Here is a 25,819-nt window from a genome sequence, read left to right on the forward strand (position 1 = left end):
TAGGAGATAAAGGAGCATGAGTTTTAACACATTTCCAACAATCAAGAGAAAGCCAAACCTTAGAAACTGTTCTGAAACGTTTTCAGAGAACAAATATACACATGCATACATGTGAGCCACAGGAAAATTTATGTTTTTCTCGCTTCTGTTAGTGTAGATAACTCCCGCAGATAGCTCTTAAAACTCCTGCAGATAGCTCAGTTAGCTCTTAAAACTCCTGCAGATAGCTCTTAAAACTCCTGCAGATAGCTCAGTTAGCTCTTAAAACTCCTGCAGATAGCTCTTAAAACTCCTGCAGATAGCTCTTAAAACTCCTGCAGATAGCTCTTAAAACTCCTGCAGATAGCTCAGTTAGCTCTTAAAACTCCTGCAGATAGCTCAGTTAGCTCTTAAAACTCCTGCAGATAGCTCTTAAAAAGAACACTAGGAAGAAAGACAACACAAAACCTTGGATTCTATTTGGGCAGAACCTGCGGATTAACAATGATGGTACCCTTTGTATCCAAGAACATGGGAAGCCATAACCTTTCCAGTTGTTGGGACAGTCTTTACTTCATAAGAGGTAGTGATGCAAACTGTGTCAAATTGTTTGATTGTACTTTGGACTGGACAGTGATAAATTAGGTTGATTTGATGGCCACAAATTGATGCAAGAACCTATCTGTATGAGCTTCAAACAGAGTTACATTATCACGAAACATATTGTGTCTGGTGCATTTCTGATCACGTCAGACAGTTTGAAACTCTATGAATGGATAATTTCTTCATTGCTATAGATTCCATGATAACAAAATGTACTCTCTCCAGGGACATGCCCACTCAACCAACAATAGTCCTGGTGTTGCGGACATGAAAGTCCTTTGTGGACAGAGGTTGTCTACAAGACTGTCCATGCCCATCCTCGTTTATCTACAGGGTATATGTTCCAGTAAATCTCCACTAGTACCCTGGATGCATCTAATTGGCTTTTTTTTCCAATCAGGTGTCTACACTGGGAAGTTGAGCATACCAATCACAACGCTTCTATCATAACTCACTTTCACTTCTTTTATCTAACCGATTAAACTTGGCAAGACAATTGTTGCAGAGGTGCCCTGAAAGAGGTAGAAGATGTTCTTGAAATATATTTTTTTAAGGTTTCAGACCTGTCAATTTGTCTGTATGATTTTTTTCCTAAATCTGAGTCGCATAGTGAGCAAACCTGCCTGGCTATCTTTGTTGACACTGGCAAGCTCAGTTGTAACGGCTTATCTGATAGGCTACTGTGAGAAGGTGGAGCCAGCCTGACCTTCCAGCTTGATGTACTCATGGATGGCTTTTGGTGTTCTGCAAGTTTGTCCAATTTTTCAAAGATCACAGAGCCCTGCTTATTTTCCTTACCTGTCATGGAGAAACAAGTTTTTCAGCTCACTCAAGTTTTTCTGGATATACATCTATGACATGTTCTGTCCACAGCAGATTTCCCTAACTGTATATTCCTCCTATGTGAGGATTGGAACTATCAATCAGCCCTCTTGCATCTGGTGATTTGAGTAAAAACTACCATGTGATGGTAGTGGAGATAGTATCACATACAGTGGAAACCTGATAAGTAAAATTTCAAGGGACTCGCCAAAATTGTTTACTTATCAGGTATTTTACTTATCCAAACTTATAAAAACCTGCAAATGACAACCATAGGCATGAAAATGTATGCATGTGTAACAATGAACAACTTATCAGGGCTGGCCTCCAGTTGTTAGTGTATTGTCATCTGCTTGACGCCAGCGAGCTGTAAGTAGGATGTTTGTTTGACTGGAGACTGACACGACTGCCCCTCATGTCGGATTATGGTAGTGTCGCTAATTTAGTTATCCAGTATCTTTTGTTAAGTAATTTAGTTCCAGGGACCGTGAGAAGACGTTTAGTTAAGCGGTATTGTTTACTTATCCGAGTTTAGTTAACAGGACTCTAATAGTGATGATTAATGAAGAAATTTGCCGGGACCAAAGAAAAGTGTTTACTTATCAGGTTTGTTTAGTTAAGCGGTCTTTACTTAGGCGGTTTCCACTGTACTTTATCCACTTAGTACTCCTATGGCTGTAAGAAGAACTGACCCATCTACACAGGCAGTATAGACATTGTACATTTGCTTAAGCACTAAAATCTAAAATGCCTATTTTTTAATATGACATTAAAAGAGTAAATTCCATACAAATTTATTGACATGAGAAACTCTTGATTCAATCAGTGCATCATTTAAATCAAGAAAGGTATGTTAAAGCATAGAGCAGCTTGTATCGAGTGCAAACTTAATGAGAGCACTCAATGGAGGTGCTTCCACTGTATAGACGATTCCCATCGGCACAAAAATTAAAATATTCAAATACGTGATAAAAGCTTTCTTTCTACAATCATGCCTAACGTGGGCCTGTGAGACTAATGTGATGTGAAATAAAACAGTTTGATTTTAGGCTGACATTTGACATTTTAATGTGGAAGTCAAAACCTCCCTGAAACAAGAAACATTACTTTCATTTAAAAAACCCACAAAAACATATATAACTCCATACTAACCTGCTATTTCAGTGAAGAGACTGTAAACCATAGTGTTATGAGAGGCAGATTCTCTGGAAGGCCTGTCTTCAACTGCTATGTAGATTAGCCTCATGATGAGCATATAATATCCAGATAGATGCAGAGAGAACATCAACAGATTCAGCATGTCCAGACCAAATAAAGGTGAGGTGAGGTGAAACGGGGTTTAACGTTGCACTTAGGAATATTTCGCTCATATGACGATGTACATAAGTGTGTATGGCTGCTTGTACTAGCCCAGACTTAAGCTGGTTTTATAGCGCTAGCTCACTGAGATACCATGCCGCAGTTAAGCATGAATACCCCACTCAGACACATTATACTGACTCCGAGCCGACCAGTCCTTGTTGTACCCATTAATGCAGAACGTCAGGCAGCGACCAACAAGTACCATATTATAACGCCTTTTGGTATGATGTGGCCGGGGGGCCCGGGGCTCGAACCTGCGACCTTCCACTCTTCAGGCGGACCCTCTAACCACTAAACCAACGCTCTAACCACTAAACCACTGAGGTGGTTCAAGTTCAAATAAACACTGGTGGAGGTGTGAAGAATGAGGTTTAAACATATTAATTTCATAAAGAAAACAAAACAACAAATTCATGAACTGGATTGGTCAACAAGCTCAAAAGAAGACTGCTCCAATATGAATATTTTTAGCTCTGGGACTTAAGGCAAATTGGAAATCATTGAGGTCTGTAAGAGATTAAATATTTTGCTGTCTTAAAGTGTCCCCTGGTAGGACACTGGGTGATGGTGTAGGTGTGGAGAGGAGAATGTGTTCCCTGGTAGGACACTGCTGTAGGTGTGGAGAGGAGAGGGGAAAGCGTTGCCTGGTAGAACACTGGTGTAGGTGTGGAGGGAAGGGGAAAGTGTTGACTGGTAGGACACTGGTGTAGGTGTGGAGAGGGGAAAGTGTTCCCTGGTAGGACACTGGTGTAGGTGTGGAGAGGGGAGGGGAAAGTGTTGACTGGTAGGACACTGGTGTAGGTGTGGAGAGGAGAGGGGAAAGCATTGCCTGGTAGGACACTGGTGTAGGTGTGGAGATGGGAAAGTGTTGCCTGGTAGGACACTGGTGTAGGTGTGGAGAGGAGAGGGGAAAGTGTTCCCTGGTAGGACACTGGTGTAGGTGTGGAGAGGGAGGGGAAAGTGTTGACTGGTAGGACACTGGTGTAGGTGTGGAGAGGGAGGGGAAAGTGTTCCCTGGTAGGACACTGGTGTAGGTGTGGAGAGGAGAGGGGAAAGCATTGCCTGGTAGGACACTGGTGTAGGTGTGGAGATGGGAAAGTGTTGCCTGGTAGGACACTGGTGTAGGTGTGGAGAGGAGAGGGGAAAGTGTTCCCTGGTAGGCGATGGTGTAGGTGTGGAGAGGAGAAAGCGTTGCCTGGTAGGACACTGGTGTAGGTGTGGAGAGGGGAGGGGAAAGTGTTGCCTGGTAGGACACTGGTGTAGGTGTGGAGATGGGAAAGTGTTGCCTGGTAGGACACTGGGTGTAGGTGTGGGAGAGAGAGAGGGAAAAGTGTTCCCTGGTAGGCCATGGTGTAGGTGTGGAGAGGAGAAAGCGTTGCCTGGTAGGACACTGGTGTAGGTGTGGAGAGGGGAGGGGAAAGTGTTGCCTGGTAGGACACTGGTGTAGGTGTGGAGAGGGGAAAGTGTTGCCTGGTAGGACACTGGTGTAGGTGTAGGGAGGGGAAAGTGTTGCCTGGTAGGACACTGGTGTAGGTGTAGGGAGGGGAAAGTGTTGTCTGGTAGGACACTGGTATAGGTGTGGAGATTGGAAAGTGTTGCCTGGTAGGACACTGGTGTAGGTGTAGGGAGGGGAAAGTGTTGTCTGGTAGGACACTGGTGTAGATGTGGAGAGGGGAAAGTGTTGCCTGGTAGGACCCTGGTGTGGTGGTGGGAGGGGAAAGCATTGCCTGGTAGGACACTGGTGTAGATGTGGAGAGGGGAAAGTGTTGCCTGGTAGGACACTGGTGTAGGTGTAGGGAGGGGAAAGTGTTGTCTGGTAGGACACTGGTGTAGATGTGGAAAGGGGAAAGTGTTGCCTGGTAGGACACTGGTGTAGGTGTAGGGAGGGGAAAGCATTGCCTGGCAGGACACTGGTGTAGGTGTGGAGAGGGGAAAGTGTTCCCTGGTAGGACACTGGTGTAGATGTGGAGAGGGGAAAGTGTTGCCTGGTAGGACACTGGTGTAGGTGTAGGGAGGGGAAAGCATTGCCTGGTAGGACACTGGTGTAGATGTGGAGAGGGGAAAGTGTTGCCTGGTAGGACACTGGTGTAAGTGTAGGGAGGGGAAAGTGTTGTCTGGTAGGACACTGGAGTAGGTGTGGAGAGGGGAGGGGAAAGTGTTTCCTGGTAGGACACTGGTGTAGGTGTGGAGATGGTAAAGTGTTGTCTGGTAGGACACTGGTGTAGGTGTGGAGAGGAGAGGGGAAAGTGTTGCCTGGTATGACACTGGTGTAGGTGTTGAAAGGGGAAAGCATTGCCTTGTAGGACACTGATTGATTGACGAATGTGGAGAAATTATGGCATAACAACAGTTAAACAATGTTATTTAATTGTCAGGAGTAATCAAATATTGGTCAAATGTTTGTCTCTGATATACAACCTTTTTTTAATCTGGTATGAAAATCAATATGTAATTTTTAGAGTAAAATTGATATTTTATACTTATCCTGACTCATGCTCTTTTGCTTGTCTTCTTCTTCTTGCGAACATAGTGGAACACTTGTATCTCCTTATTTGAAGCTCCCTTCAAAATAAAATCACTAATTGGTACTCACCACGAGTTGCTCCCCTTTGCTTCCCCTGGCGGGAAAGGTGTCGCCACCCTCTGGCCATGTGCTCCACTCTCTCCTGATTTAGCGAGCCCAACACTTGAATTTACAGGAAATCCAAAGTGTTATGTGGGGAGGATGGGAGGGCTAACCTCATGAGTCAGGATAAGTATAAAATATCAATTTTACTCTAAAAATTACATATTTTTTCCTTATCCTGACTCATGCTCTTTTGCTTGTAGCATCCTCACGGAACGGAGGTGGGTAACATAATACTTTGGATTTATAATTAGTGATTTTGTATAGATATACTGTAATATCCCTCACGGGAACTTCATGAAGGCTTAGATTTAGGATGTTTCCTGTATAAAAGAAACCATAGGTTATATAAAGCCATTAAAGGGAATTACATTATGAATATATTGAACAATACATATAAATTATATATATATATATAGGTGACTCTGATAGAGGCACTGAAATTGACTATACCAAAGTATATGCTTAAGGTTGAATACTTAAGCTGAACATATATACATAGCCCTAAAACTCCATTAGAGTTATAAGCTAGATGAGTATGTATAAAATACATATTAATCTTGTGAGGATAATATTTTAGCCTCTACGAGGGACTGTCAGTTGCTGGCGAGGACCAGTGGTCGAAATGGTGAATGCCAGAGACATCTTCTGTAGTGATGTCTCTCAGGTAGTGATTAGCAAATACCATGTTAGATTTCCAATAGCATCCTTCCATAATCGTGTTCAAGGAACAGTTACCGTGTAGAGGCGAGGGTAGAGGCCAGTGCCCTGATCTCATGTGGATTTGATGCTGTTGGTGGGTTCAAGCCTGCTGCCTTGTAGGCACGGAGAATGACAGTCCTTATCCAAATAGATATTGTGGTCCATTGACACTTCTGTTTGATTAAGTAGGCGATAAGGGGATGAATAAGCGTTTGAAATCTTCTCCTTGTTTTGGATCGTCGTAAATAAACTTTTGCGCTCTTACGGACACAGTGATAGGTCTTGTGTATCTTCTGATCGAGAATAGAGGATAAGCGCCGGGATGTGGAATAATCTGTCTGGTTGACCTGGCAGTTGATTTTTGCTCGATGAAATCCCATCTTAATCCGAGGAGTGCTGTGTTATGATTGTCATCAAACTGTATCCTCTCTCGTAATCCAGGCGTGAATTTCAGACATTCTTGCTGCTGTGGCTAGCGATAGCAGAAACAGTGTTTTCTGTGAGAGAAATTCAAAGTTTGTCGATTCCAAAGGTTCATAGACCTCACTTTCGTGAGGTGTTGTAACACTACATTCAGATCCCAAGCTGGAAGTGGAACTTCCGCTTTTGGTCCTCCAATCGGAAGCTCGTAGTAAGGCCAGTAACTCTGGAGATCTTGTCAATTTGACACCCGTTCTCATGGTGATTACAGAACTAAAGTAGCGGCAAGATATGTTGATATCGTTGAACCTTTTAAATGTTTGTTTTGGTAGGTAACACAAATAGTCTGCCACTTGAGGTTGTGAAGCCTCTCTTGCTGTAAACCCTTTCTTTGTTGCATAATTTTGAAACTGTGCCACTTGTCGTAGTACAAGTTACGAGTTGAGTAGCGTAAGGCAAAAGCGTGACTGCTTTTGCCGCCCTGGCAGAATATCCTCTCTTGTTTAAACACATTTGTATACAGTCCATACGTGTAGTTGGAACATTGCTGGGTTTCCGTGCACTTGTTTGGTGTGAGGATGAATTAACAGGTTTTGCTGGCAGGTAGCTCCAGTGTTGGTTGACCCGATTTCTTGAATTAGTATGGGAAACCACGTTCTGGCCGGCCAGTAGAAATTAGCAATGACCAAAGTGAGTTGTAGGCTCTGTGTTTGTCTGATTTTCTGTAATACTTGAGGTATTATTGCTGGCGGCGGAAAGCAGCGTCGCATTGAGGCCTTCCATGATAGACTTAGGCGTCCGTTGCCCAAGCTTTGGGGTCTGGGACTGGTGACACGAATGTCGGTAGCTGATTGTTGAATGGCGTGGCGAATAGGTCTATTGGCGGCTCCTAATTGCTTGATTATCTGTGCAAAATTTCCCTGTTGATCATCCACTCTGTCGGTGATGGTAGATGAGGCGAGAGCGTCTGCTAGTATATTTCTGGCTCCGGGAATGTGCACTGCTCTGACATGTAGATTTAGATCTTGTATTAAATCGAACAGTTGAAAGCTTAGGTTCAAAAGGTTCATCGATCTCGTTGAGCCTTGCTTGTTTTATGTAGAGCGCCACTGTCGAATTGTCTGTATGGATCATTAGTAGCATTTTGTAGAAATGTGCTCCAATGTAGAATGGCGTTGATTACAGCTTTCATTTCTAGACTGTTTATATGGAGTTTGCATTCTTGCTGATTCCATAACCCTGATATCGTGTGGTTGGTGAGATGAGCTCCCCAACCTTGGAGTAACGCGATCTACATACAGATGGGTTTTGTATTCCTGCTCTGCTAAACAAATCCTTAATGAGACATTCGATTTCTTGGTCCACCATAGTAGATGCGGTCTGAGATGTTTGGTAGACTGAATGGTTGTACATCGTTGAGATGTGCGTTGATGAGACCTGTAGGGGGCGTAACTGTAATCTGCCTGTGACAGTCATGTCTTGGGCTGATGTGAGAAGACCTAGTAGGCTCTGCCATTGTCGCGAGTGGTAGCGGAGAGAGTAGAGCTGGTGGAATGGTCTGCTGTATCTTGAAGCCAACGGTCTTCTGGTACCAAAATCACGGTTGCGATTTGTGATGAATCGAATACCTAGGAACTGCAGGTCTTGCGATGGTACTAGGTCCGACTTGCGTAGTTTACTAACCAACCTAATTGTGTTAGTAGCTTTATGATGTAATTTAACTGTAGTTTGAGGCGAAAGTGGATCTTGATCTACTTGTATCCCGTCGTCGAGGTAAAACGCACTCGCGCGTAGCCCTTGGCGATGTAGAAATTTGATAATCGGTTTACGTTATCCTCGTGAATAGCCAGGGGCTGATGATATTCGAATGGGAGTACTTTCCACTGGTAATGTAGCCCTTCTAGAGTAAATCGTAGGTATTTCCTGGAATCGGGATGAATGGGGATGTGCAGGTAGGCATCCTGTAGATCTATGCTGCCCATGTAGTCCATAGAGATCGAATCATCTGGCGTAACTGAGGTAAATGTATCATCGCGAAACTTCGTGGTTTTGCGTAGATAGTTCTTGTTGAAAAAGCTCATGTTGTAGATGAGTCTGTATTTCTCCGTGGAGTTTTTCTTGGGAACTAGGAAAAACTGGGGAGTAGAAACCTGGTTCGACGTTTGCTTGATCTATTACTTCTATGGCCTGTTTGGTTAGGAGTGATGAAACAGCCTCTCTTATCTTTGGTAGTTGTTAAGCTTGTAAATCGAACTTGGGGGTTTGATTGTCAGCGGAGGCTTGGCCTGTAGGGGATCTGAAATCCGTGTTGAAGAATGTTGGAGGCGTTAAAAGGTCTTGCAATATTCCCCCAGTTTTCCCAGTGTAGTTGGGAGGCGTCCACCCACTTGAGCTGGCTGTACTGGAGGCGGCTGGGGTGGAAAGACTCCAGTCGATTCCGAACCTGTGTTTCAGCGTCTATAATCTGCGGGAACCTCTGGGTGTCCTGCCTCTTCCTGATCCTCCTCTATAGTTGCCGTATGGGCGACGAAAAGAATCTTTACCTCTAGAGCTGGCTATCTTCTTGTCTCTTGCTCTTTGTAGGCCCGTGAACTTAGATCTGCCTGAGTATCTTTGTGAAGTCTGACGAATGACGCTGGCTAGTGTGTCCATCGATCTAATCATAAGGACTTCCCTGGAATCTTAGAGACTTCCTTGGCGACTTTGTCGATTTCTCCGTCAAAGATGGATGTTGTCGACCACGGGGCTGTATAAAGTGGGGCTGTAAAGTTCTCCCCCCAATTACAGGAGGCGAGGAGGCCTTGACGACGAGCTAAGGTCAGTGCTGCTGAAACAGATGTAAGATGATCCGTTAAAACTGCTGATCTTTCTTTTGCATAAGTAAGGCAGAATAAATCATTCTATCATCTTCCGTCCGTGGAATCCCGGAATCTAGTAATAAGAGTCTCATTGATCGTCCTAGATCTATTTAACCCAAAGAACATCACGTCGATCGTCATGGTTTCTATATGAGCCAACTTGCGATCATCCATCTTGTAAATCTTGTTCTTTACATCGCTGATGATCTTATAGTTCTCATCGATGTCCTGGGCCTTGTAGAAGGAGTCCATGTTATGCGTGGAGAACTTCTTGGCTTGAAAGTTGGGCAGATGTGGTATCTGAACTTTCGTAGCTTTCTGGAAAGCTGCATCTAGATTCTGTGGCACTGCCGCATAATCGGGTCGATCGGGGTAGAGTGATTGCATCTGGATCATCTTCCTTCATCAAATGCGTCTCTGCTGTATTGCCACTTTTAGATGGTGATGTGAGATCTAGGTTATTGACCATCCAATACCGTATCTCTGCATCAGAAAATATGATTCCTCCATCATCCTCAAAACCATCATCATTAACAAATTGTAGATGCTCCGGGACTGCGTGTAGCTGTCTGTATATCTGATGAGGTTTGTGGCGATCTAGTTGACTTGTCGTATGCGCTCTATGTGGAGATCTGACGGGTGATCGACCTGGTGATGAAGCAGAAGTGGAGATGCGTCTATGGGATGATCTTCGGAGACTTGTGAGGTGAATGTTGATAGCTTAGCGAAGCTCTTCGGCAGTCCTCGATGTTCTTCTAGATGATGAAGATCTGGAATCATATGTCCTTAGCGAATGCCTTAGCGAAGCTTCATTTGCGTCGGTCCGGGGATCGATGATATGACCTTCGCGAAGGCTTCCGTGATGTCTGATGGTCTGAGTCCATATCTAGAGATGAAATCGAAGATGGTGATGATCTCTCCGCCCAGCAGGAAGGCCTTGAAGGCTGTACATCTAGGTCCTTCGTCAAGGTGTTCGCGGGACTTCCTTCAGCGAAAGGTGACATCGTCTTGGCTGCTACGTTGACGGGGTGCCTCTGGGGTGCTGTCACGTTGGAGCCTTCAGAAGGCTCGGACCCTGCTTGCGCAGTTGTAGTGGTCCTCCATGATGTTCATAATCTGCCGCATCATGTCTTCTGGGATGATCTGTAGACGAAGTCGTCGGCGTCTTTTCTCGCGATGGGGTTCACATCAATGACGTCTGACGTCGGTGTAGAGGCATCAGGCTGCATGGTGATCTCTGCAGAAGTCACAGTCGCTGACACGGTCGCTTCTTCTGCCGTAAGTCGGGGATGATTATCGGCTGATCATCGTAGAGGCCCAATTCTGCTGCTGGAGCGATCTCGGCTGAGAAAGTTCTTGCTGTCTTCGTGGATTTCCCTTTGGAAGTCTGCGCTGCTCTGGGTGTCCTCAATCTGCGTTGAGGCGGCGATGAGGCCCTCTTAGACTTGGTCTGCAATGGCCGAGATGTCTGGGGAGGCGGTCGTTTCTTCGAGGTAGCGGACTGCGTCCCACGTTCCTCTGCCGCGGGGTCTCTAGCAGAACACCAGGCGGGAGAGGGTCGATCGCTAGCAGCTGACTGGATGGAATATCTGGACTCTCTGCCATGTTTTGCCCTTGTTTTGCGTGATCTATCTGCAGCTTGCGTCTTAAACGCAAAGGTGATATTTATTAAATGCAGAATGAGATAAATTAATGCAGTAACTGCAGCGTGAATCGCTTGCAGTAGAACAACTAGGGCATATTACATGTGGATGGGAGGCAGAGAAAGCGTAATCTACAAATCGTACAGATTTTCATCAGCGTAAAGCTAACTGAACAATCACGAATACGCGTGAATAAACAGTAGAAATACGATAATTAATCAATACAAATAGTAAAGGATACTAGCTATACCTCTATAGTAACCTATGAGAGGTAAAACTAAGAGATTATCAAAGGATATGGTGTGTAAGGAGACACAAAGGCTCTCACATCCTGCTCACTGGGTGAAGAAGGAGAGAGTGAAGCACATGGCCAGAGGGTGGCGACACCTTTCCGCCAGGGGAAGCAAGGGGAGCAACTTCGTGGTGAGTACCAATTAGTGATTTTATTTTGAAGGGAGCTTCAAATAAGGAGATACAAGTGTTCCACTATGTTCGCAAGAAGAAGAAGACAAGCAAAAGAGCATGAGTCAGGATAAGGAAAAATATGATAATATTACACTCATGTCAACCTATTACTTTAAGAAATAATGCTTGCCAAGATTCAGATATAAGATATGAAAACATTGATATATCGATCATCATTTTTTAATCTTAGAAACTCAGGAGATATTTTCCAAACACATTTCTCACTTGACACTGAACATACAGGTTATGTTTCCAGCTACTGAGTGTTGAGGATGGTTAAGAAGGTTGTCAACCAGTGAGACAAACTATATTACCAAAGGAAAACCAAGTTCTATGGACAGTCAACCTCTTCATTGCAAATGCAAGCACTCATTGCAATAAAGAAGTTGACTATCCATAGAACTTGGTTTTCTTTCATCTTTACAACTTCTAAAATGCCTCTCAAAGAAGTTATATTATTGAAGGAATTCTATCCTTGAATCATATGAAATTATGGTAATGTCAGTTGAAATGACAAATGTATTTCCATATATATCTGCAGAAAAGCATGGACATTGCCTGAACCAGCTGCACACACCATGGCTATTCTATATAGCCAGTCAACAGGCCTGCACTCATGACGGCCAGTGGTGATCTTTGTACACAGTGAACATTACAGAATAATGATCAAAGAAAACAGATTTTCCACTCAATTTCCTTCCAAGACAACTAATGATGTTTACAGGTCTGTTTCCTGTGATTTTCCATAGATCAAATACAAGTGAAAGTGGGAGATGTGAAAAAATAACACAGGGCATTCAATGAGGCATTCATCCTTACCAAAACCAACAAGGTCAATGTACTGCATTATCTTGTACTCTTGCCGTCAGTGCTAGACCTTTGGGTAACAGGGGATCTATATGGCTTATTTCCCTTGTTTCCGCCAAGGCTCTCAAGTAAAACACTATGTCGGGCCTCAAGACAAGCAGCTGTCTAAACCAGTTTCATTCCTGGCTGAAATAGATCTCAATTTGACACATATTCAATGCATGTAAATGAAAAAAGTATTTGCTGCCAGTTCTGCTGAGAAGACAATGATAGTGATATTGATTTATGTGTGTATATATACATGTACATATAGTCTCAGTGAGTTAAACATTTATGGCGCATTATTTCAATGGTATTGGGTTATTTCACCCCAAGCACGTTCACCCCAGCACAGTTTCACCCCCATACAGTTTCATCCCATTTTAGAGGTTGTTTCACCCCAGCAAATAATAACAATCATTATTATCAACTGTAAAATTGTTTCAATCTATGTATTCATCTATGTATAGTGTCGAAACAGCATATTCAGATTGTTTGAATAATTGTATCAGTTCATACTGGCTGTGTTGGATCTGGTGAAGTCCTATGCAGACACTATAAACAAGTAAATAATCAGTTTTTGGGAGATATATTAATTTAGTGACAGTTGTGGGAGGAGATATAGATTAGGAACAAATCGGTTTATTTTGCTGATATTTCATTTTAGGATGTTAGGTTAGCGGGGTAGATTCAACAGGAGGGTTAATGGTATGGAGTTGTGAAATAGAACTTATGTAGGTACGAGAAATAGGTAGGGCTGGGTTTTTTAAAGGTTTTCCTGTACAGGCTTATCCCTTTATTAATTTTTTACACCATTTTTCTTTAATAAAATGAATGGAAACTTCATTTTCTTGTGTTGTCTGTAACTGAGGAAAATTGGAACACCCAGCCAGGAACCTTTTACAGAACATGTTGGCAAGGAGTACTGACCACATAAAGTAAGAGAGAGAAAACACAACCCAAAACACTCAGTAGCCATCCGACCCTTGCCATATAGATCTACTTTGTTCTTGCGTCAATGGGCGTGTGTCTAGCACACCTCATGCGTTTGGCGCCTATTACACAATCATATAGCAATGATCTTGTTGGAGAGAGAATGAAGGGTAATTAAGCTTTGGATGTGCTAAGACAATCACACTTTAGTTTAAAGCCAACAGAGCAAATTTTTCACATACAGACCACTTTAAAACAGTACAGACTGTTTCACTGCCAGAACACCTGCCAAGGACCGCTCCAGGCAGTTCCAAAAATACTCTTCAATAAATCTACATTTCGACTTGATCGCTTTTAAAACACGTTGTGAAGTCAATACATCTGCACTAGGATCATGCATGTAAAATAACTGACAGTTTTGTAACAAGCTTTTCATGCTTGATACTTTATAAAACTTGAACTGAATATCAAACTGACCATTCATGATACAGCTGAAGAAGCAATTTGTTGGGACAGTCCTTCAACTCAGGTGCACTTACCAAACTGTTCAGAAGATATCATGGAGTATTCTTAGAATTAGGCCCAGGGCAGCTATAAAGCCCCACCTTTGTCATGAAACTTCATATACAATAACATACTGAAACCATTCTTGAAATGAGTGCCTCTAGGAACTAAATAGCCTCATAAGAATCATAACGCTAATCAAAAGAAGACTGGGAAACTAGATGAAATACATATATTCCACTTTTCAACATCACAGAATTAGAAATAACTCTTACCACTCTTACAACAAGTAAGTTTAAAAGAGTCCATGTTATGCGTGGAGAACTTCTTGGCTTGAAAGTTGGGCAGATGTGGTATCTGAACTTTCGTAGCTTTCTGGAAAGCTGCATCTAGATTCTGTGGCACTGCCGCAATCGGGTCGATCGGGGGTAGAGTGATTGCATCTGGATCATCTTCCTTCATCAAATACGTCTGCGCTGTATTGCCACTTTTAGATGGTGATGTGAGATCTAGGTTATTGACCATCCAATACCGTATCTCTGCATCAGAAAATATGATTCCTCCATCATCCTCAAAACCATCATCATTAACAAATTGTAGATGCTCTTGGCGGGACTGCGTGTAGCTGTCTGTATATCTGATGAGGTTTGTGGCGATCTAGTTGACTTGTCGCCGCTCTATGTGGAGATCTGACGGGTGATCGACCTGGTGATGAACGCAAGTGGAGATCGTCTATGGGATGATCTTCTCGAGACTTGTGAGGTGAATGTTGATAGCTTCGCTGAAGCTCTTCGGCAGTCCCTCGATGTTCTTCTAGATGATGAAGATCTGGAATCATATGTCCTTCGCGAATGCCTTCGCTGAAAGCTTCATTTGCGTCGGTCCGGGGATCGATGATATGACCTTCGGCGAAGGCTTCCGTGATGTCTGATGGTCTGAGTCCATATCTAGAGATGAAATCGAAGATGGTGATGATCTCTCCCGCCGAAGGCCTTAGCGAAGAGCTGTACATCTAGGTCCTTCGTCAAGGTGTTCGCGGGGACTTCCTTGGCGAAGGTGACATCGTCTTGGCTGCTCACGTTGACGGGGTGCCTCTGGGGTGCTGTCACGTTGGAGCCTTCGGCTTCGGACCCTGCTTTAGCGCGAGTTTGTAGTGGTCCTCCATGATGTTCATAATCTGCGCATCATGTCTTCTGGGATGATCTGTGACGAAGTCGTCGGGTCTTTTCTGCGATGGGGTTCACATCAATGGCGTCTGGCGTCGGTGTAGAGGCATCAGGCTGCATGGTGATCTCTGCAGAAGTCACAGTCGCTGACACCGGTCAGCTTCTTCTGCCGTGAAGTCGGGGATGATTATCGGCTGATCATCATTAGAGGCCCAATTCTGCTGCTGGAGCGATCTCGGCTGAGAAAGTTCTTGCTGTCTTCGTAGATTTCCCTTTGGAAGTCTGCGCTGCTCTGGGTGTCCTCAATCTGCGTTGAGGCGACGATGAGGCCCTCTTAGACTTGGTCTGCAATGGCCGAGATGTCTGGGGAGGCCGGTCGTTTCTTGAGTAACGGGTTGCGTCCCACGTTCCTCTGCCGCAGGGGTCTCTAGCAGAACACCAGGCGGGAGAGGGTCGATCGCTAGCAGCTGACTGGATGGAATATCTGGACTCTCTGCCATGTTTTGCCCTTGTTTTGCGTGATCTATCTGCAGCACGTCTTAAGAGCGCAAGGTGATATTTATTAAATGCAGAATGAGATAAATTAATGCAGTAACTGCAAGCGTGAATTAAACGCTGCAGTAGAACAACTAGGGCATATTACATGTGGATCGGAGGCAGAAGCGTAATCTACAAATCGTACAGATTTTCATCAGCGTAAAGCTAACTGAACAATCACGATATACATTGAATAAACAGTAGAAATCACGATAATTAATCAATACAAATAGTAAAGGATACTAGCTATACCTCTATAGTAACCTATGAGAGGTAAAAACTAAGAGATTATCAAAGGATATGGTGTGTAAGGAGACACAAGGCGCTCTCACATCCTGCTCACTGGGCGAAGAAGGAGAGAGTGAAGCACATGGCCAGAGGGTGGCGACACCTTTCCCGCCAGGGGAAGCAAAGGGGAGCAACTCGTGGTGAGTACCAATTAGTGATTTTATTTTGAAGGGAGCTTCAAATAAGGAGATACAAGTGTTCCACTATGTTCGCAAGAAGAAGAAGACAAGCAAAAGAGCATGAGTCAGGATAAGGAAAAATATGATAATATTACACTCATGTCAACCTATTACTTTAAGAAATAATGCTTGCCAAGATTCAGATATAAGATATGAAAACATTGATATATCGATCATCATTTTTTAATCTTAGAAACTCAGGAGATATTTTCCAAACACATTTCTCACTTGACACTGAACATACAGGTTATGTTTCCAGCTACTGAGTGTTGAGGATGGTTAAGAAGGTTGTCAACCAGTGAGACAAACTATATTACCAAAGGAAAACCAAGTTCTATGGACAGTCAACCTCTTCATTGCAAATGCAAGCACTCATTGCAATAAAGAAGTTGACTATCCATAGAACTTGGTTTTCCTTCATCTTTACAACTTCTAAAATGCCTCTCAAAGAAGTTATATTATTGAAGGAATTCTATCCTTGAATCATATGAAATTATGGTAATGTCAGTTGAAATGACAAATGTATTTCCATATATATCTGCAGAAAAGCATGGACATTGCCTGAACCAGCTGCACACACCATGGCTATTCTATATAGCCAGTCAACAGGCCTGCACTCATGACGGCCAGTGGTGATCTTTGTACACAGTGAACATTACAGAATAATGATCAAAGAAAACAGATTTTCCACTCAATTTCCTTCCAAGACAACTAATGATGTTTACAGGTCTGTTTCCTGTGATTTTCCATAGATCAAATACAAGTGAAAGTGGGAGATGTGAAAAAATAACACAGGGCATTCAATGAGGCATTCATCCTTACCAAAACCAACAAGGTCAATGTACTGCATTATCTTGTACTCTTGCCCGTCAGTGCTAGACCTTTGGGTAACAGGGGATCTATATGGCTTATTTCCCTTGTTTCGCCAAGGCTCTCAAGTAAAACACTATGTCGGGCCTCAAGACAAGCAGCTGTCTAAACCAGTTTCATTCCTGGCTGAAATAGATCTCAATTTGACACATATTCAATGCATGTAAATGAAAAAAGTATTTGCTGCCAGTTCTGCTGAGAAGACAATGATAGTGATATTGATTTATGTGTGTATATATACATGTACATATAGTCTCAGTGAGTTAAACATTTATGGCGCATTATTTCAATGGTATTGGGTTATTTCACCCCAAGCACGTTCACCCCAGCACAGTTTCACCCCATACAGTTTCATCCCATTTAGAGGTTGTTTCACCCCAGCAAATAATAACAATCATTATTATCAACTGTAAAATTGTTTCAATCTATGTATTCATCTATGTATAGTGTCGAAACAGCATATTCAGATTGTTTGAATAATTGTATCAGTTCATACTGGCTGTGTTGGATCTGGTGAAGTCCTATGCAGACACTATAAACAAGTAAATAATCAGTTTTTTGGGGAGATATATTAATTTAGTGACAGTTGTGGGAGGGGGAGATATAGATTAGGAACAAATCGGTTTATTTTGCTGATATTTCATTTCGGATGTTAGGTTAGCGGGGTAGATTCAACAGGAGGGTTAATGGTATGGAGTTGTGAAATAGAACTTATGTAGGTACGAGAAATAGGTAGGGCTGGGTTTTTTAAAGGTTTTCCTGTACAGGCTTATCCCTTTATTAATTTTTTACACCATTTTTCTTTAATAAAATGAATGGAAACTTCATTTTCTTGTGTTGTCTGTAACTGAGGAAAATTGGAACACCCAGCCAGGAACCTTTTACAGAACATGTTGGCAAGGAGTACTGACCACATAAAGTAAGAGAGAGAAAACACAACCCAAAACACTCAGTAGCCATCCGACCCTTGCCATATAGATCTACTTTGTTCTTGCGTCAATGGGCGTGTGTCTAGCACACCTCATGCGTTTGGCGCCTATTACACAATCATATAGCAATGATCTTGTTGGAGAGAGAATGAAGGGTAATTAAGCTTTGGATGTGCTAAGACAATCACACTTTAGTTTAAAGCCAACAGAGCAAATTTTTCACATACAGACCACTTTAAAACAGTACAGACTGTTTCACTGCCAGAACACCTGCCAAGGACCGCTCCAGGCAGTTCCAAAATACTCTTCAATAAATCTACATTTCGACTTGATCGCTTTTAAAACATCACGTTGTGAAGTCAATACATCTGCACTAGGATCATGCATGTAAAATAACTGACAGTTTTGTAACAAGCTTTTCATGCTTGATACTTTATAAAACTTGAACTGAATATCAAACTGACCATTCATGATACAGCTGAAGAAGCAATTTGTTGGGACAGTCCTTCAACTCAGGTGCACTTACCAAACTGTTCAGAAGATATCATGGAGTATTCTTAGAATTAGGCCCAGGGCAGCTATAAAGCCCCACCTTTGTCATGAAACTTCATATACAATAACATACTGAAACCATTCTTGAAATGAGTGCCTCTAGGAACTAAATAGCCTCATAAGAATCATAACGCTAATCAAAAGAAGACTGGGAAACTAGATGAAATACATATATTCCACTTTTCAACATCACAGAATTAGAAATAACTCTTACCACTCTTACAACAAGTAAGTTTAAAAGAAATTTTCCTCATAGTCTTTACATCTAATCTGACCATTTAAGGGTGTGTTTTTTCGCCTGACCAGCCCTTGAATTGTTTGACAGGAATTGCTTAGAAGTATACAGATGACGAAGTAGACAAAGATAGTTCTGGCTACTAACTTCTATAGTACACTGTAACAGTGATGTATAGGCCTGTCTACCGTTGTTCAGGGTATCCTTGTTAGACAGTGGTATAAGCATTTGCTACTACAGTATGATAGATATCTTCTTTGAGAGGCATTTTAAAAGTTGTAAAGATGAAGGAAAACCAGGATCTATGGAACTTCTTTATTGCAATGAGTGCAATGTTTCGGCTATCCATAGAACTTGGCTTTCCTTATGAGAAATATGTTATACACATATTCTTTGGCTACGTGATCAAGCATTGTCTTTGAGGAAATCAAACCAGAATAGTGAAACATGCAGCCCCATACTCTCTACATGAGCCCTCCAGTACTGGAATCCAGGAACTTTGCCCACAGGAACTTTGCCCACAACAATTTTTACAGGGGAGGAACTTTGCCCACAATATAAATTTTAATACTCACCCATCTTAATACCCTGCTCAGGATGTGTTGTTTATAAAAGAGATTAAACATAAGTTGCAGTTCACCAAGGCTTCTCTGCTTGTTGGTATTTCTTTTTCTAATTACAATAAACACCTACCTTACTACTTACCCACCTTAATACCCTGCTCACAAATATGTTGTTTTTGAACTTCACCAAAGCTTGACAAAGCATATAAGGTTGTTTACAGATTTACAGAGCTTTACAAGATGGAAATTATAAGAAATAACAGAGGTGGTCAAAAACTTTGCTATGATGGATATATGTAAAAAGGTTTCAAGAATGTCCTATATTCATTGGGAATGTTCCCAAAGAGTGAGTTAGTGAGTTAAAATTTATTGTCACATCAGCAATATTTCAGCCATATCGTGACGAGAACAATTAATTGTTATACATAGTATTTAATAGTAAATTATAAAAACCTGTCAACGAAGGACAGTAAAATAACTAGAATATCACAGATATGAATTTAAAACTAGTAATACAATCTGAAACAGTTTAACTATAGATGACAGTACAATATAACAACAGGCTATAGATTACCAACAACTGAAGGTAGATCACCATACTAGGGACCATGGGGACTTACAGTACATCCTGCATGGGACCTAGCTGGATTTACATCATCCCTTCAGCTGTTATCAATTGAGACAAATCTAGCCATATATTAAAATTACACATATTCTACGATTAAAAAAGTGGAGTTTTAATTTACTGGGAATGTTTTGGGACTCAATGAAGAAAAGGGTTTAGTTGTAAGGGTTCAGTAACCACAACGTTTCGATTGAAAATATGATCAGTAAAAGTGAACATAGCCACAGTGGTGATGAAAACAAAGTACAAGCAGCAAAACTCAAAACTACCATGAAGGTTCATGCTACAGCTCTACTCAGGATGACCCAAGGCCTGCCACCACGAAAGAGGATGAGGATGGCGACTGTGACACTTTAAAAAAGACTGAAACAACTGTGTACTGACTACATCAACAACGAAAAAACAATGGAAAAATTTCTGAAGTCTGTTGGTGCCAATATTAGACTGAACTAAAACAATGAAGTACTGAAACAACTATCAGCAACGAAAAAACAATGGTTAAATGTATTAGAATGAACGATGAAGTGCTATTCATTTTTAACTATTAATGTGCTATATTATATGCTATTTCTGTGTAGTTTAATAAAATATTGTGGGCAAAGTTCCTCCCCTGTAAAAATAGTTGTGGGCAAAGGTCCTGTGGGGAAAGTTCCTTGCAGGCAAAGTTCCTGTCGGCAAAGTTCTGTACACCCCAATACTGATGCCCATCTTTACATGCATCCACGCAATTTGCAGCATCCACAATTAGCATGATCAAACTTATTCCTGAGATCCACTGAAGCATGTTAACAGTTAACAGGCTCAGTCAGTGAGTCTAGCTGTATTGTCAGAAAAACATTTCAACTTTATAAATATTGGATTAACAAGATATGACTGATGTTATAAACATGACATAACACTGTCTAAAACAGGTACTTCAATGAAATCAGACACCACAGACTCCAAAATACTGACTTTATATACTCCGTTTGTGCAACTGTATATTATGTTTAGCACTATCTTGTAAAACGTATACATGTACTAACCAGCTGTTTTAACTTTTTACCTGGAGAGGTATTTAAATAAGCAAGCTTTGCTTTGTTACCAATCCAGATTTCTTCGAAATAAAAATATGTTTGAACCAAATGTCACATTTCCATACTTAGAATCAGATTGGAATTTGGTCATCAGTTTCACAAACATCATTGTTGGGTGTAAAGGACAGGGTTTCAACTTCAGAAACACATGTTTCAAGACATGTCAGAAATGGAGAACATTTTAAATGAGGAAGAACAGGTCAGTGTACAAGTGTTCCAATGTCGGATAGATGAGGAAGAACAGGTCAGTGTACAAGTGTTCCAATGTCGGATAGATAAGGTAGGGCAGGTCAGTGTACAAGTGTTCCAATGTCGGATAGATAAGGTAGGGCAGGTCAGTGTACAAGTGTTCCAATGTCGGATAGATAAGGTAGAACAGGTCAGTGTACAAGTGTTCCAATGTCGGATAGATCAGGTCAGTGTACAAGTGTTCCAATGTCGGATAGATAAGGTAGAACAGGTCAGTGTACAAGTGTTCCAATGTCGGATAGATAAGGTAGAGCAGGTCAGTGTACAAGTGTTCCAATGTCGGATAGATAAGGTAGAACAGGTCAGTGTACAAGTGTTCCAATGTCGGATAAATGAGGTGAAAACACATGAACCCTTTCGACCCATATCTGCATAGCAATCAATGGACATGTTTGATGTGCTGCCAGTCTTTGATCACAACATAATGGAAAACCCTGAGTGGGTTGACTGTTATAGATTACAGATATACAACTGCAGGGTTTACACAATGAACACAGAAACCCACTTGCAGATATCTGTAATGCTGTCAGTCCACAGCTATAAAACTAATAGTAAACTGACTATAAAGGTGAATCATAATCAGCAATGGCAATTTGATCCCAACGTTGTATGGGTGCTTTACATAGCAGTTTGGCCTGATCACTGACAAGTTAGCCCTAAATCCCCAGCACCAGGGACAATAATCACCAACCTCATTACATCCACCATCCCCTATTGAGACAGGCTCAAACTAGATGTAATCTAAACACTACTAAACCACTAAATTACTTCTGCAGAAATGGCTGACAAACTGTGAGCAAGATTTGATGAGTAGACATTCATGGACCAATAGACCAAGAATACTTCATCATGAGGAATTCCACTTGCCTACCCTAAGATTAATGTCACCAACAGGTCCAAAGAGAATTACAAATGTTATGAATTGACCCCCCTCATAACACATTTGAAAGAGGTACTTGGAGTTTTCAATATATTTTTGAATATTCATTTCTTATCTACATGTACAAGTAAAAATACCAACTGTCTGAATTGCAGCATAACCTTTAGTTCATTTAACATACCGTCTGTCAGTTCTTCTAATGTCTTTTAATCCTGTATATCAAGCAGATGTTAAAGTCTGGCAAATAACTAACTTGTGTTTCTGTGAACCTTTCTTCATTTGGGGATAAATACAGCAATAGGTCAGAGTGGCAAAATGGATTTTATTTGGCTGTCTCATTTCCTGTCCAATCTAATGTTCACATCTTTCCAAAGATGCAGCTTTAACTCTCACCAGTCCACCATCTTATCTACACTGCCATGAAGTTTTCCCTTGGCCCTTTCAGCACATGTTTCATTCAGGCTGCTGTCTTTTTATCAGATTGTTATAGTGACTAATTGAGGACAGCCATCGTCCAAATATTTAAAAACTAAAAACTATGTACTCAAGACATGTGAGACTTTATTGTAATTATTTATATGACGCTAATCTGTATTCTATTTAATCCTTATCACTTCCGCATTGTACATTGACTTGTCAGGCAATTAATTACTGTATCTGACATTTATAACCTAATTGGTCATCCCCCTTGGCCGTGTCTGCAATCGCATCAACTGGTCAAGGAAGTGCTATTGTCCTTTGTTGAGTCATTGCCTGTCCATTGTTGTCAGAAACTGTATATATAACTTAGTATGCTCACATCTATACTGTGAAGGAAAACAGAGAATGACTTGGTATTCCGACTGTCTGTGTTGGGATGACCACAAACAGGAGAATACCGCTCATAGGAAATGCCCTGGGGTTGAGCAGGAACTCCTCTCACCTCATTTATGTCTTGTGTATTTGTTTGTCATGTAACTAAAGAAGTTTGAACTCAACGTATTCCTTCGTCTTGTCAACGTGTTGTATGTACACTTCATCTTAATTCCGCGCTAATTCCCCAGTTGACGCATAACCACGCGTTGACAAGATTATCACAAAGGAAAACACATTATAAGGTTCCCATTTTTACTACCCTGTTTACAAACTGTATCAGTGTCAATCCACAACGCTTGTGCTTGATCTCTACTGACAGTCTCACCAGGTTACCATTTTCAAGATATTTATGAAAAGCTCACAGGAACATTGGTTTGTTGAATGTCATAATGTTTCTGTTAAGTGGGAGATCTATGTATCTTCTTACCAGAAATGTCCTCAAAATAGTTTTGTGCTTTCTGCAAAGATGATGCTATTTAAAACTTGTACTTTTGATTGAAAAATACTTTCAATTCTGAATTTCTTGTTTCCAATTCAAGATGACAAATGACACTTTGGTCTCATATATCCTGATACAGTCTCATATCTCTTAGCTACATGGTTTCACGGATTGTGAAGATTTATATTTTTAATGGCTCTTTCTATTACTTGACGTCATACAACACTTTCAGCTGTCTGAACTTGACAATTCTGTGATTTGTCTAAAACTTAAAATGGTAACTTTAATCCTTAAATCTGTATAGGTAAAGCTGTATTAGTTTCAGCTATATCCATGTAACTGTGTTAGAGATAAAAACTAAAAGATAACAGAACAATGAGTGATAACAGATGTCTCATGCTAAAACTCAACTGGCCCTCTTCCCTCATCAGCAAATGACACTACACACACGACCAGCATATTGCTTAATGGTGGAACATTACACAGTATTTTGTTAAGCTTTTATGATTTTCGTCTGCTTTAGTACACCAACATATATAAACTTACTTTTGATAAACGTATCTTGCATTGTGCAAGATAACAGTGATTACTGAAAGTGTTATACTCAACTGACAATTAGTGTCTTGGTGCGCTCCCTTGTGCATACTACATAAAGTGAAGTTCATGTACCACATCAGTTGTGGATTTATTACACAATATTAGATCGAATAATTACCATCAGACACAAGAAAATAAGCACCACTGATTACTGTACCTGACACCTTCAGAGGCAGGGGTGAACGTTAATCAAGTGAATGATGACATACAAAGGTGTAAGGCTTATACTATAAAACAAGGATGAGAAAAAGGAAGTAGTAATTGTTGTAGTGAAGTTTGCCTAAAATTATATGTGTCTTCACAGTTTTAAGTTACAAGTATATGAAATGAACTTCCTTTTTGCAAAAATATATGGACACGTCTTTGCTGTATACTAAACTACATAACATATGTACAAGGCAAAAGGTTTAAATAAATTTCATCCAATCAAATGCAAAGATTCACTGGGATTCCCCCACAATGCCAACGAGGTCTTCGAACTGGTCCGGAGCCTAAGTTGTTGGGTCAGTAACACTCACTGGCATCTGGTGAATACACAGGATCATTAAAATGGCACTGACTAGATCGTGAAAGTTGGGTAGTTGTTTCCCATTAACTGAGTGGATAAGCAAGATACTGACTTCTTATTCCTTCTCCCCCCTTGCATAATGGCATTACCAGTAGCATGTCTTGCTGTTGAATCAGTAAGTAGAAAGGAAATCATTCTTGAATTCAATACTTTTTCCTTCGGGATCCAAGAAAGAGGTCCTTGTCCTTGTTGAAAAACATCATTAGGATTGAACAATGTGACTGTTCTACTGGCAACAGTCACATGCTTCCATGCAGAAATACATCATGTTCCAAGGAAATAATACCTACAGGAAGGTTTAAAACATTCATGACCTCCTTAGTTGGATACAAACTCTTTCTTCATAAAATCATGTACATGACAAAACATATTGCACAGTGAAAAGATAATTCTATCTCCAAACAGAATCCTTCAAAAGCCCAGCTCAAGTGCCACTCTTCTAAAGAACAAAGTGTAAGAAGAAGGGATGTTAAGATCACCAGCTAAAGTGCAATCATTCTCTTGAGCTGACTGTAATGGAAATGCCTACACAGTAATCTCGGTCAAGATCAAGAAGACCTCACAGATGTTAAGTTTACTATAGCAGTGTGCTGATCACATTGTGCCATGAAAAATATGGACAATATTTCTGTCAATTCCCATGAATACATGTGATGTGTCATCTTAGTCATAGGTCTCATAACACAAAGGAACTCCAGGCTAGTTAATAGTAACATATCCTACAAATATCCTGTGTTTTGAATCACCTGACAGCTAGACATGTTAATTGGGCAATGTAATGGCAGATTTATACTCCTCCCTACTTCTCTATCACACACCTTTGTCCCAAGTACAACATAAGAGTGAGTGAATCAGTATGGTTTTATACAGCTTTTAGCAATATTCCAGCAATATCATGATGGGGGGACACCAGAAATGGGCTTCACACATTGTACCCATGTACAACATAAGAACAAGATGCAGAAGAGGCTTTGTATGAAGAGGTCACTCATGATACATCAGAGTAACAGATTGGCAGAATGACTCAATCCTTAAGTAAACTTACAGAAATAATGTGTGATGGATAACTAGCAAGGCGATAAGATCACAGAGGTTGTAGTCAACACAGTTAATGACAACCCAGGTCAAACAGCAAATACATCAGTTTGTAATTAAACTGTTAATGCAGTCACACTGAAAGTTTAAACAGTGCCAGCGTTTCCAGTGAGAAGCAAAACCAAGAGCAGTCAGCTTCAGTGGCTATTGATCTCAACTCAAAGGCTGCTAACAGCTTTACTGTGTTAAATCAATTTGTGGATGTCAGAAAAGTTCAATCGGATAAAATTATATAGAAAAGAAATGTGAGGAATGCCAATAAAAGGATCCCACTTCTTGAGTCAATCTGAGCTGAACATGTCATATTTCACAGATTTAACTGCAAGACTCAGATCAGCCTCAGATGGCAACAG

The 25,819-nt window shown here is 41.3% G+C and overlaps 1 protein-coding gene and 1 long non-coding RNA gene across 2 annotated transcripts in view; both read right to left on the minus strand.

Moving 5' to 3' along the window:
- LOC124279024 (ATP-dependent RNA helicase DDX1-like) overlaps window positions 1-25,819 on the minus strand; it is a 396,346-nt gene that overhangs the window by 84,045 nt on the left and 286,482 nt on the right.
- On the minus strand, window positions 1,094-19,601 carry LOC124279039. The gene is made up of 3 exons (XR_006899279.1): window positions 19,590-19,601; window positions 11,332-11,336; window positions 1,094-1,283 (listed from the first exon to the last, which is right to left on the minus strand). It is a non-coding gene; the product is annotated as an uncharacterized LOC124279039 (long non-coding RNA).

Source organism: Haliotis rubra, unplaced genomic scaffold (assembly GCF_003918875.1).
Source record: "Haliotis rubra isolate DU_JTF1 unplaced genomic scaffold, ASM391887v1 Scf245, whole genome shotgun sequence".
Taxonomy (NCBI): Eukaryota; Metazoa; Mollusca; class Gastropoda; order Lepetellida; family Haliotidae; genus Haliotis; species Haliotis rubra.